The sequence below is a fragment of the Otolemur garnettii genome, unplaced genomic scaffold, assembly GCF_000181295.1.
Source record: "Otolemur garnettii isolate 467f Iridium unplaced genomic scaffold, OtoGar3 scaffold00382, whole genome shotgun sequence".
Lineage (NCBI taxonomy): Eukaryota > Metazoa > Chordata > Mammalia > Primates > Galagidae > Otolemur > Otolemur garnettii.
In genome coordinates, this window is record NW_003852777.1 from 1 (window position 1) to 13,010 (window position 13,010).

Genomic DNA, 13,010 nt, shown 5'->3' on the forward strand with positions numbered 1-13,010 from the left:
AAATAAATAAATAAATAAAATAAAATAAATAAAAAAAAGAACATATCAGATTGTATTAAAAAATCAACACATTGGACCCCACATATGCATAAATGTATTCATCATCTATCTGTATATGACTTAATAAAAAATAAATAAATCAAAAAATCTAGAGTTTGCAGAGTACAACCTTATGGAACCTATTGGCCAAGATTACATGAATTAAATGCAAAAATGTGGCATTCTATTTCTATTCAACTTAATAATAATCAGCTTCCACTGATAGAAATTTTCACAGAACACTTTATTTGGAATACTGTTTTATTTCTACCTTACTTAAGGTTGAATTTAAGATTTAAGCTAATTCTCTTTGAAATCAGATGTGACTAAGGATTGCTGACTCTCTGAATCTGGCTTTGAATACTACTGAAGAATATCAACACAACTCCTAATTATATTAGTCATACTTTAAGAGGATTAAAACCTTACTCCCTTAAAATCCAAGCTGAAACTCTTTCATCCTGGTAAGATGCTGCTAAGCCTCATTTCCATGATCAAACATGGCTGTTTTAGATTCAAGTAGGATGGATGGCTGGTGCACTGTGCTGTCACTCTGGAATAGTAATTTTTATTAGCCCCCTAAAGTTAACAGTATTTGAATCTACAGGAAGTGGCAATACTAAACGCCAGTCTTAAGAGTTGGGTACTAATAGATCCAAAGCTTAAGCTCATGGAGGACAATGTCAATACAGGGCTATTTTGAAGTTTAATTGGGAACACAAGGTTTGATGTAAGATATGTTGGGATGGCAACATACATATAATATACCAAAAGAAATTTCAATCCAAAGTCATAGAACAAGAAGTCACTGCTCAAACCAATAATAGCTATCATTCTGTAAGGATTTCTCAGAGCTTGCAACTGCTAGGGTTTAAAACACTCTGTAAGCTAATGGCAGTTACTTGCATTTAAAATGGTACCAAGTGCTAATTCACTTTATTAAGTAAACAGACTATTAAAGCCCATAGTAGCCTTGAAATATATGTACTTGAAAATGGGGGTAAAAATTGTTATATGTATTTTCAAAACTTCATTTATTGGCATATACATAAAAACAAACAGTGCATCATGCTGAAATATGTTGTTCTAATTCTCAATCTTGACTGTCATGGGCAGAAAGAACACTACCACAGAATTTTTCAGAGTAAGATGCTCACATCTTATGCTCATTGGTAGAGGAGATATCATGATTGCGAAAGTGGTTTTCCCAGGGCAAAGCTTATCCATTGCACTCCGGATGTGCTAACCCCTGCAATTTCCCCAAATGTGGGAAATTCGACTGTATAATTTGTGATGGTGGGGGATTGCGTTCATGCTTTCCCCTGGGAGGGGGAAAGATGCTCCCATATTAAATTTATGGAGTGTTTTCTGCTAACTTTCCAAGAAAAGGCCTGCAATTTGAACTTTTATTGTATGAAACTGAAGTGTACAGCATCACATTGTCTAATGTTTGTTTTCTATTATTTAACTACTTCAAAAATATTTTCTGGATTCTTCCACTTTTATGTTATATTTATTAGTCAAAAAACTGAAAATACCTACAACATTAAAAGATCATCCAAATAACTATTAAGAATTTCAGGAATTTGTTAGTTATCTTATGTGATGATAAATAAGTTCAACAAGCATGTCTATAATACAAAGTAAACTATGATTTGATTGTGAAATTCTCATAGATGGAAAATTAAATTGAATATATATTCTGTCCATTTCATTTTACAATAACCTTACCACTTATTTTTGTGACCTTGTATTTCAATTGCCTGTTTAGTGAAAAATTTGAAAAAAAAAAAAAAACTAATCTATAAAAAAATCAGTTAGCTTACCTATGATATAGTGAGAGTTACCTGAGGCTCAGCCATCCAGTGTGATGAAGTTGAGCTTTTTATGAGGCTGAAGTCTGTCCATCACACTGACAACCTAATTATAGCCTAAGAATATGGGGAGGGGGTGATGGGGGTGTGGATGGGTGGAGGGACGGTGATTGATGGGATCACTTCTATGGTTTATCTTACAAGGGTACAAGTGAATCTTTCCAAAAGTAGAATATAAATGTCTTAACACAAAAGCTAAGAAAATGACATAAAGGCTATGTTAACCAGTTTGATGAAAATATTTCAAATTGTATATGAAAACACCACGCTGTACCCCAAGATTGCATTAATGTACACAGCTATCATTTAATTTAAAAAAAGAAAAATATTTAAACTATACTCTCAAATATTTGCATCCCAAAAGTAGGATATTCACAGGCATCTCACAAAATTAAGTGGATGAAATACTCGCAATACCAGTAAAATGTAAAGTATTATTGCTGCTGCTGATATTGCCTTACATATGAGTAGATTCAAATGGTATTACAGTGTACTTCAAAACGCAAATCCAAACAGTGGATCTATATCTATGAAGCATGTTGCAATGGTACAAGTCAAATCTATCAAGTATAGAACATAAATGTCTTAGCACAATAGTTAAGTAAATAAGATGAAAGCTATGTTAATTAGTTTGATGTAAGCATTCCAAATTGTGTAAAAAAATCAACACATTGTATCCCACAAATGCACAAATGTATTCATGATCTATGTGTATATGATTTAATAAAAGGAAAAAATACACAAATTCAATTTACTCGCTGCTTAAAGATTCCTCTTCCTTGGTGATCCACTTTTTCCAACGATTCCATGCCAAGGTTGCCATGGTTGTTACAAAGAGAATAGGAAGAAAAATGTAGAAACCTAGGAGCCAGTTCTTTTTAGTGTTCTTAGAGGTCTTTTCCTTGAATAAACCTAAAAATAATAGTACACTTAAAAATCAAAAAATTAAATAGCATACTTTTACTTTCAAATTAATTAAAATTATCTTATTTTTATTATTACTCAGATAACATGGAAAAATAATTATCACATGATAATCCTTGGTAATATCTCTACAACTTTTCCTTTTAAAAACTGAAAAAGCAAGTTCAAAAGTAGTTTGCATTTTACAGCAAATACAGAAAAATCTCACCATAACACTATAAGTGAGGACAAAAAATTTCAGTGCTATATAATATGAGATTGTGCAATTGCAAGGTTACTTAAATTGCATTCTTGTTATTTATCAAAGGATTTCACTTTGTATATGTATAAATTCTATTTTTCCTTAGTAGACTGATGGCTTTTGATATTAGGATTCCATGTTAATTATTCCAATACTGCTTAAAGCACACTGACATAAAAAATCAGGAGACTTGATTCCTAATTCTAATTCCACCGCTTGTTAGCACTGGGAATATAGACATAAATGTATTCCTTAAACTCCATAAGGAGAACAACTTTTTTACTCACTGTTCATCCTAGTAATGAAACCAGCAACTGGCATATATTAAGAGTTCAATAAATATTTGCTAACTCACTCAATGAATTAATGAATGATAGAAACTAAAGTCATAGTTAACAAACAGAACATTGTGCCAGCATCCCTCTGTCATCACTTAATCATCAATTTATAGATGATTTTCCCCATTTAATCTATTAACTCCTTTAGAGTAAAATATTGTTTTCTATTTCATTTCCTCTATACCGGAAACATAGCAACAGTACTAGACACAGAGTAAATCTTGTTTGTTTAGAGATGAGATCTAAAAGGAAAAGTTAAAGCTATCATTAAAGAGAATTTTTTTAATATTCATTCCAACAATGACATTTTAATATTTAGAAAAGATCATAAAATTAAGAAGTCATATTTGATTTTCATTTTTTGATTTACTTTAATTAAAAATACAGTAGAACTTCCATAATTGACCATCCCCCTACATTGACCATCTCCTTAAGTTAACCTAACTTTTATAGACAAGACATGTACAACATGTACTCAATAGAAGATTGACCTCTATGTATTGACCACCTCTGTAAATTGCATCTTGACCATTTGGACTGTGGCACTCAATAATAATTTACTCTCTATAACTTGAACAGTTGAGTCCACTCTACAATAAAGAGTAGAAATTATGGGCTTTGTCCTTTACTTGTATTATTTTTTTTCTTTAGCTAATTATTTTTTCATGTGTTACTATTACCATGTATAGATTAGGCCTGACATCCTATTATTTAGCATGTGTTGTGGAATATTTTTCTCAATGTAAAGCACTGGTTTGAATTGTAAGTACATCTTACATGTATTGAAAATTTTTATACTTAATCAAGATACGCTAACCCAAAGGAAAAACTCAAAGAGGTGACATTGAAGGAAAAAGTTAAGCTTCCACAATTTATATTTCCTGGTAAGCATCAGCCAAAGAAAGATGTTGGGACATTTTGGTGTTAGCAAGACCACACAGTTGGCAACATCAAAAAACATAAACATGAGTACTTAGAGAATATGGTATAGAGAAGCAGAGACCTACAGTGGAAAAAGAGGAAAACTTCCCTCCATGAAGTCAATGAAGTCACATTAAGCTTGTTAACACCTGAATCTCCAGACCAATGATCCAAGAAGTTGCTAAAAAAAATTCACACAGGAATTTGAAGTGTCAGATGTCCAAGCATCAAGTGATTGGTTCAAGAAATTAAAATTGTGACACAAAATCTCCCAGAAAGTGTTTTGTGGGGAATCCAATGAAGTTCTAGTAAAAGTTGGGAAAGAGTTCATTAAAAAGTTCCCAGATACTACCAGATGCTTCAAAGGTGATGATATTTTTAGTGCTGAGGAGTGCAGCCTCTTTTTCAAGGTAATGCCTGACAGGAGCCTCAGCATGAAGAGTGAAAAATATAAGAGTGGAAAAATTTCCAAAGGTTGTTTCACAGTTGTGCTTTACCTAGCTCAACCAGAGAAAAACTAAAGCAGTTGGCTATTACTAAGTTGGCAAAAACATGTGCACTCAAGAACCCAAAGCCTGAAGACCTCGTTGTCTCTTGGAGATCTAACGAATGTGCATAGTTGAGTGCCCTATTTGAGAAGAGGGTAAGGGTTATCAAATAATAAATGAAGAAAAAATAATCTATTCTACTGATAATAGACAACTATCCTGACCATCCACAAATGAATCATCTGACATATGGGACACCAAAATTTCTGCCTATAAACATGACCTCAGAAATCCAACTCTTGAACAAGGAATCATCAAAACATTTCAAATCCTTTACCAAGCCCAGCTTCTGCAGTGGATCATTACTAAAACACAAACCTGCGGTCCACTGGTGGGAGGCAACTTCATCCACTGCATCAGTTAACACTTTGGATGCTATCCTCTGGATTAGTTCTACTTGGAATAAAGTTCAATCAGAAATGACACAGAAGTGTTTCAAGGAAGTTATATTTGTAAAAATCCAAAAGCATGATGTTTTGGACCCATCAGACAGTTCATCTTCCATGACATAATTTGAAGTAGTAGATTTTGAATGTTTTGCTGCATTGGATGGTAAGGTGGCAAACCGTAATGATCCTGATGCAGACGCAATTTTCCAGGTAATAAGTGAATATTCACCAAAGTACAGACCAGGGTCCAGACACAATTTTCCAGGCAATTAGTGAATATTCACCAAAGAACAGGCCAGGGTAAAAGTGCATGAAGCAGCTAATGATCTGAACAAAGAAAGTGAGAACAACACAGAAGTTTCAGAGACTCCAAAAGAAGAGGATATCAAGCATCTGACAACATACTTGACATCATTTGCTGTGGAAAAATGCCTGGGTATGCTGAATGGTTTAGCCAATGTTGAGAGTGCTTTCTCCATTTATATTTGTGATAAGAATAAGAAACTGACCAAGACTGGCTCCTTTTTCAGAAAAAATGATTAACCCATAAACAAACAGTAAATGTACTGATTTTGTAAGATACTGTATGCATGATTTTACTGTTTTGATTATGACTATTTCATATGATATACTCTAATAAAAGTTGGACAACAAAGTAAGGTGCATGTATATATCAGTACAGTAGGCCTACTTCTTTATCTTGATCCTTTCTTATGTTGACCAGTTTGTTACAGTTCCATGGATAGTCAATAAAGAGGTTCTACTGTATTAGTTTCCTTTTAAGTGGCAAAGTCTAACTTTTAGTGAAGATAAACAATTTGAGAACTTCATTGAATTGATTTCCAAAGAGACATCTAAAGAATACAGATAAGTGGCTAACAAACATGAAAAAATGCTCATCATCCGTAATTATTAGAGAAACGCAAATTAAAACCACCCTAAGATATTATCTAACGCCAGTGAGAATGGCCCACATCATAAAGTCTCAAAACTGCAGATGCTGACATGGATGTGGGGAGAAGGGAACACTTTTAAACTGCTGGTAGGACAGCAAACTTATAGCCTTTTTTGGAAGGAGGTATGGAGAATCCTCAAGGAACTCAAGTTAGACCTCACATTTGATCCTGCAATCCCATTATGGGGCATCTACCCAGGAGACAAAAAAAATCCTTTTACCACAGGGATATTTGCTGTAGACTGTTTATTGCAGCTTAGTTTACAATTGCCAAAATGTGGAAATAGCCTAAATGCCCACCAACCCAGGAATGGATTAACAAGTTGTGATATATGTATACCATGGAATACCCATTCAGCCACTAAAAAAATATGGAGACTTTACATCTTTTGTACTAACTGGATAGATGTGGAACACATTATTCTTAGTAAAGCATCACAAGAATGGAGAAACCATAATCCTATATACTCAATTCTGATATGAGGAAAATTAAAGTCCTAATACATGGGGGATGAGGGATGGAGGGAGCTAAGAAAGGAAAGGAGGGTAGGAGAGGAGGAACAAGGGGTGTGGTACACCTTTTGGGGTGGGACACAATTATAAGAGGGTCCTTATCTAACAAAAGCAATCAGTTCTTGTTCTAACCTTGTTTTTCGTACCCTCTATGAATCCCCAACAATAAAAAAAAAGAGAGAGAGAGAGAGGCAGATACTTGCCTTCTTCCTCTGGAATCTTCCTAGAAATTTCTTCGGCTCCTGCTTCACAATTTGGAGGATTATATCCTGTTTGACAATGGCATTCCCCTTGGGAATTGCATACCTAGGATCATTTTTAAAAAATAAACAAATATTTTAAATATCTTCTTACAGTGATGAGATCATGCTTTCTTTCTTAATTATATCCTAAGTGTAACTTTGTTTATTTACAGAGAAGCTCACTTATCAAATGCTTGGGTTTTAGATTGAAATGCACCCAAATAATAGCAAAAAAGGAGTTATTAAGTGAAACTCACAACATTTCCATCAAGAAAATTTAACACTTTCAAGTGTTTACCTACACTTTCAAAAACACATAGTTAACTTCTAATAAAAATGTGACCCTTCCACTGGTGTGCTGTAGCCAAGTAGTACCAGCTCCCAGAGCTAATTCTGTGCATCATTTCCAGCTCCATAGTCAGTGACTTCATTTTGGTGGTTTGAAGTATTTGCCCTACTACTGAAGATTTTGCGCCCCCCCCCCCAGGCTAGTTGCTAAACATTTTCTACTTTAACAGTACTCTCAAGAAGAATTGGTTTCATTTAGTTTGTCTTTGTTTATGGAAAAATCAAACTCTAAAACATTTCAAAGACATTTACTTGAGCCAATACAGGTGACCTTGGCCTGGAAAAAACATAAGCCAAAAGGCTTGAATAAGTGGTCCCAAGGAAGTTAGATGGTAACTTTATTTTGTACATTTTTGGAAAACCAAAGTTGCAGGCAAAGTCATAAATCAACAGCTGGAGGTTTAACACTGATTTGGCCTATAAAGGTGGGATATCTTAAAGTAGAAATGTATAGGACATCAGTAGATATAGAGATTCTTTAATTTTCAGTTGGTTAAAGGACTAAGACTGTGTCTAAAAACTTGGAATTAGCAGAATGGAATGTTAAGAGAAGCTTCTGTGAAGAAAACAGGTGCATGGTCTACAGACACATGAAAAAATGCTCATCGTCATTAATCATCAGAGAAATGCAAACCAAAACTACTCTGAGATACCATCTAACTCCAGTAAGAGTAGCCCACATCACAAAATCCCAAAACTACAGATGTTGGCGTGGATGTGGATAAAAAGAAACACTTCTGCACTGCTGGTGGGAATGCAAGCTAGTATGTTCCTTTTGGAAAGAAGTTTGGAGAACATCCAGCAATCTAAATATAGACCTGCCATTTGATCTTGCAATTCCTCTTCTAGGTGTATGTCCAAAGGACCAAAAATCATTTGGCAATAAAGATATTTGCACCGGGCTGTTTATTGCAGCTTAATTCATAATTGCCAAGTCATGGAAGAAGCCCAAGTGCCCATTGACCCATGAATGGATTAATATATTGTGGTATATATATACCATGGAATACTATACAGCATTAAAAAATGAAGACTTTACCTCTTTTATGTTTACATGGATGGAGCTGGAAAATATTCTTCTTAGTAAAGTATCTCAGGAATGGAAAAAAATATATCCAATGTACTCAGTACTACTGTGAAACTGATTTACAATCACTCACACATGCATGTGAAAAATGAAACACAACTATAGCCTAGGAGGAAGGAGGAAAGAAGAGGGAGAGGGGTGGGTTTATAGAGGGAGGGTTGGTAGGGGTACTACCCCTATGGAGCATATTGCAGGTACAAGTTGGATCTATCAGGTGTAGAACACAAATGTCTTAATCTTGTAGTTGGGTAAAAGTTGTGAAGGCTATGTTGTTTAGTAGGATGTAAGCACTCCAATTTGTACAAATAATCAATACATTGAATCCCATAATGGCATAAATGTATTTATGATCTATGTACAAATGACTGAATAAAAAAAAAAGATTGAGTAGAGGTGGCTAATTTCATGTCAGAGTCATCTTTCACTGTCTTACTAATCAAGTCTTCAGAGTCTTAGGCTACACCTCTGAAAGGGACCTTTGTAAGGCTATAGGCAAAATCCCACAGTCATAAACCCCAGTTCATTGGTTTAGGGTAGATTAACTCTACTTCTGGGCACCCCCAGTCCAATCTTACCTTACCACATTTAATAGCCAAACTGCAGGAAATACTCATAGGGTGAAACCAGATGTAGAACACTGGCAACATGAATAATCAAAGTAGATGAACTGCTCCAAGGAATGACAAAGGAGATAAAATAGAAGATGCCATTCATATACAAATGGCTGAAATGTTAGAAATAGAATTCAGAATACAGATGGTAAATAAGATCAATGGAATGGAAGACAAGTTCAAAATTTAAATTCAAGAGTAGTTCAAAATTTCTATCAAGAAATCAATGAATTCAAAGACAAAATCTCAAAGGGTATGGACATAATGAGAAAGGAAATAGCAGAGCTGAAGGATATGAGAAAATTATTTGAGGAGCTTCATAATGCAGTAGAATCCTTCAGTAATCGAGTGAAGTCGGCAGAAGAAAGGATCTCTGAAGTTGAAAACAAAGTTTTTTGAATGCTCCCAAAACCCTCAAAGAGGGAGAGAAGTGGAGAGCAAAAACTGACCATTCCCTGAGACAGTTCTGGGACACACCAAAAGAGCAAACATTTGTCTCATAGGAATTCCTGAAAGAGAAGAGGATGGTCCTAAAGGCACAGATGTCCTACTCCAAGATAGACTGGAGAATTTCCCAAGCATGGCAAGAGATACAGAAATTCAGATAGTAGATAGTTTCAGAACCACAGAAAGACTCAATTCAAATAAAGCATCTCCTAGACACATTGTAATTAACTTTGTGAAAATTAACATGAAGGAGAAAATTCTGCAAGCAGCCAGACATGAGAAAACCATTTCCTACAAAGGGAGAAATATTAGAATTTCTGAAAAAAGAACTCTCAGCAGAAACTTTTCAAGCCAGAAGAGGATGTTCATCAAACTTCAGTCTCCTAAAACAAAACAATTTTCAGCCCAGGATTTTGTATCCAGCTAAACTGAGTTCCATTTGTGATGGAGAAATCAAATACTTTACTGACCTACACATGTTGAGGAAATTTGGTATAACTAAACCAGGTCCCCAGGATATTCCCAGACCCATTTTCCATAATGACCACCACAATGGTCTACCACCATAGTAAGCTCACCCAGAAATTATTGAATAAAACTAAACTCCCACAATAGTGAAAGAATTAATAATGTCCACTGGACCTTTGAAAAACATGACACCTAAAACATTACCAGGCCTATCAGTACTTTCAATTAATGTGAATATTTTAAATTGTCCTCTAAAGAGGCACAAGTTGGCCAACTTGATACATAAACATAGACCAGATATCTGCTACATACAAGAATCTCATCTTACCTTAAAGGATAAAAATAGACTCTAGGTGAAGGAATGGACATGTATAATACAGGAAAATGGAAATTAGGGGTTATAGTTTTATTTGCAGATACAATTGGTTTTAAACAAACAAAGGTAAGAATGGTCACTACATATTTTTCCAGGGAAACACCCAACATGAAGAGATTTCAATGATTAATATTTATGCACCCTTACAAATAATACTAAATAATACTTATATTATGTACCCTTATTAGACAATGCTCCCAAATTTATAAAGCAAACCCTAATGGATATGTACAATTTGATATCTTCCGCACTATAATAGTTGGAGATTTTAACACCCCTTTGCAGTTTTGGAAAGATTCTCCAGAAAGAAAGTAAACAACAAAATATTAGACTTAAACCTGACCCTAGAACAAATGGATTCAAAGGACCTCTGCAGAACATATTTTCCTAATAAAAATGAATATACATTCTACTTTTCAGCCCACAGGTCATCTTCCAAAATTGATCTTTTCTTAGGAAACAAGTCTAACTTTAGTAAATTTAAAAGAATAATAATTATTCCTTGTAAATTCTCAAACAACCATGGAATAAAAGTTGAACTCATCAGCATCAGGAATCTTCATACTCTAACAAAGTCATGGAAACTAAATAATCTTAGGCTAAATGATAGCAGGTCAAAGGAGAGATTAAGAAGGAAATCACCAAATTTTGAAATAAAATGGCAATGAAGACATAAATTACCAAAACCTGTGGGACACTGAAAGGCAATCTTAAGAGGGAAATTAATAGACTTGGAAGCCTTCATCAAGAAAACAGAAAGAGTAGAGCCAAGATGGCTGACTGCAGCCAGCTTTTTACAGAAGCTCCCGTCCAGAAGGAGGCTTAAAGGACAGAAGTTTAGCAAGTTAGCTGATGGTTTGGAGCAGACTCAAGAGAAGATTGAAGAGCGTACATCAATCTTCCTGAAGTGAGCTGCGACCCCAAAAATACAACCAAAAGGTACAAAATCCACCACCAAGCGGACAGGAGTCCCCTCTCCCACAAGAAGGGCTTGCAGTTTACTCCATGCAAACAAGTGAGCAGAGTTCAAACTTCCTTCCACTCTATCCCACAGGAGAGACCCCCTAAAAACTGGACCTCCTAACCCTGCTGGCATGCCATGACACCCTCCTGCCAGGCATAAAACTGTAAAACTGTATAAAACTGTATATATTCTCCACCTGCAACATTGAACTCTGAGGAGTCTCCACCCACCCAATCTGAGGTCTGGAGGTTTGTTACCTATAGAATCCAGATTCTTGGTCATCTCCTTGAGAGAAGTGGAGGAGGAAATGGCTGGTGGTGTTCTGTGCTGACTGTGGCACAGGTGTGAGGAGAAGAAAATCGGCTCAGAGAATGCCAATTTTATGGCAATAGTGGCATCCTGAGCTACAAACTGATGCCATTCCAGCCCTGTCTCTCTGGGCAAACAGAGGTTCCAGACAGCAGCCACAGGCAAAACACAGATAACTTTTGTAAGTAAAGCACCAGCCTTCTGGGTCTAATACAGCTGAGACGAAGGCAGTGGGTGGGAAGAGGCTAGAATTGACACCTGAGTGTAAACTGCTATTTGTCTGCTGCCCAGAGCTGAATGCAACCTATGACTGGCAGAGAAATCTAGCCGGATAGAAGCCTAATTTAAACATGCAAGTCCCTCCCTCCCGCTGAACTCAGATTTCTGGCTGATTTTGCCAGTCGTAAACCCCGGGAGCAGTGGCCTACTGGAGTGAATAGGGTCACAGACCTAGGGGATTATGAGTGACTGGGTGCAAGGCGGGGAAGGAGGTATTAACCTTTCCAGACTAACCCATTTGCTGGGTGGGTCCCTTTGCCCTCACAGAGTAGGGCAGGCCCAAAACTGCTTGCTAGAGTAGCATGCCTCACAGGTGGCAGAGGAGATCCCTGCCCCAGGCTCTGGCTCTGGACAGGCCCAGAACTGCTTGGGAGTGCTCTGGGCATCCCGTGGGCAGTGGCAGAGGGGTCCTCCATTCCAGGTGGACCCAGAACAGCTTGCTAGAGACACACACACCCAATGGTGGCCAGGGGAGGAGTTCCCTGCTCCCAGTGCCCAAGCTGGGTGGGCCCAGAACTGTTTGCTAGAGCCACGTACATCCCATGGAAGGAGGTGGGGGAGTTACCCACTCCAGGCTCCCATGCTGGGAGAGCACAGATCGGCTTGGTAGTGCCACACGCATCCAAAGGGTGACGGTCAAGGAGTCCTCCACTCTCCCGACCAGCTACTCAAGCGGGGCTGAACTAGGACTGATCTGGTCGCTCATGTACCCCGTGCTACCACTGCCATTTCCCCAACCCCTGACTGATCCAAGGTGCTGAACTAGGACTGATCTAGCTACTACAGTTCTCTTGTTCCACCAGTTGCCCCAGAGGGGCCAAACTAGGACTGATCTGGCTGCTGCTGGTCTTCTGCCCCCTAGTCACCCCAGCAAGCTGAACAAGGTCTAATCCAGTCACTCACACTCCTGTGCAGCTGCTGCAGTTCCACTGCACTCCAGTTGCCCCAGCAACTGAAAACTGGGAGAAGACAACAGACACATTCTTCCTGTCTCTCTGGGCAACCAGAAGAAGCTACCAACTGAACGGTTCTGATAAGTCCTCCAAACAAGGTAAACTCAGCAAGGGGCGGAATGAGCAGAAAAACTCTGGCAACTCGAATACCCAGAGTAGATCAACTCCTCCAAGGGAAAATGGG

General features: G+C 37.1%; 1 non-coding gene across 1 annotated transcript; it reads left to right on the top strand.

The window, feature by feature from the left end:
* The first annotated feature begins 1,201 nt into the window (after positions 1-1,201).
* LOC111722789 lies at positions 1,202-1,364 on the top strand. Its single transcript, XR_002771458.1, has one exon. It is a non-coding gene; the product is annotated as a U1 spliceosomal RNA (small nuclear RNA).
* Positions 1,365-13,010: the final 11,646 nt, after the last annotated feature.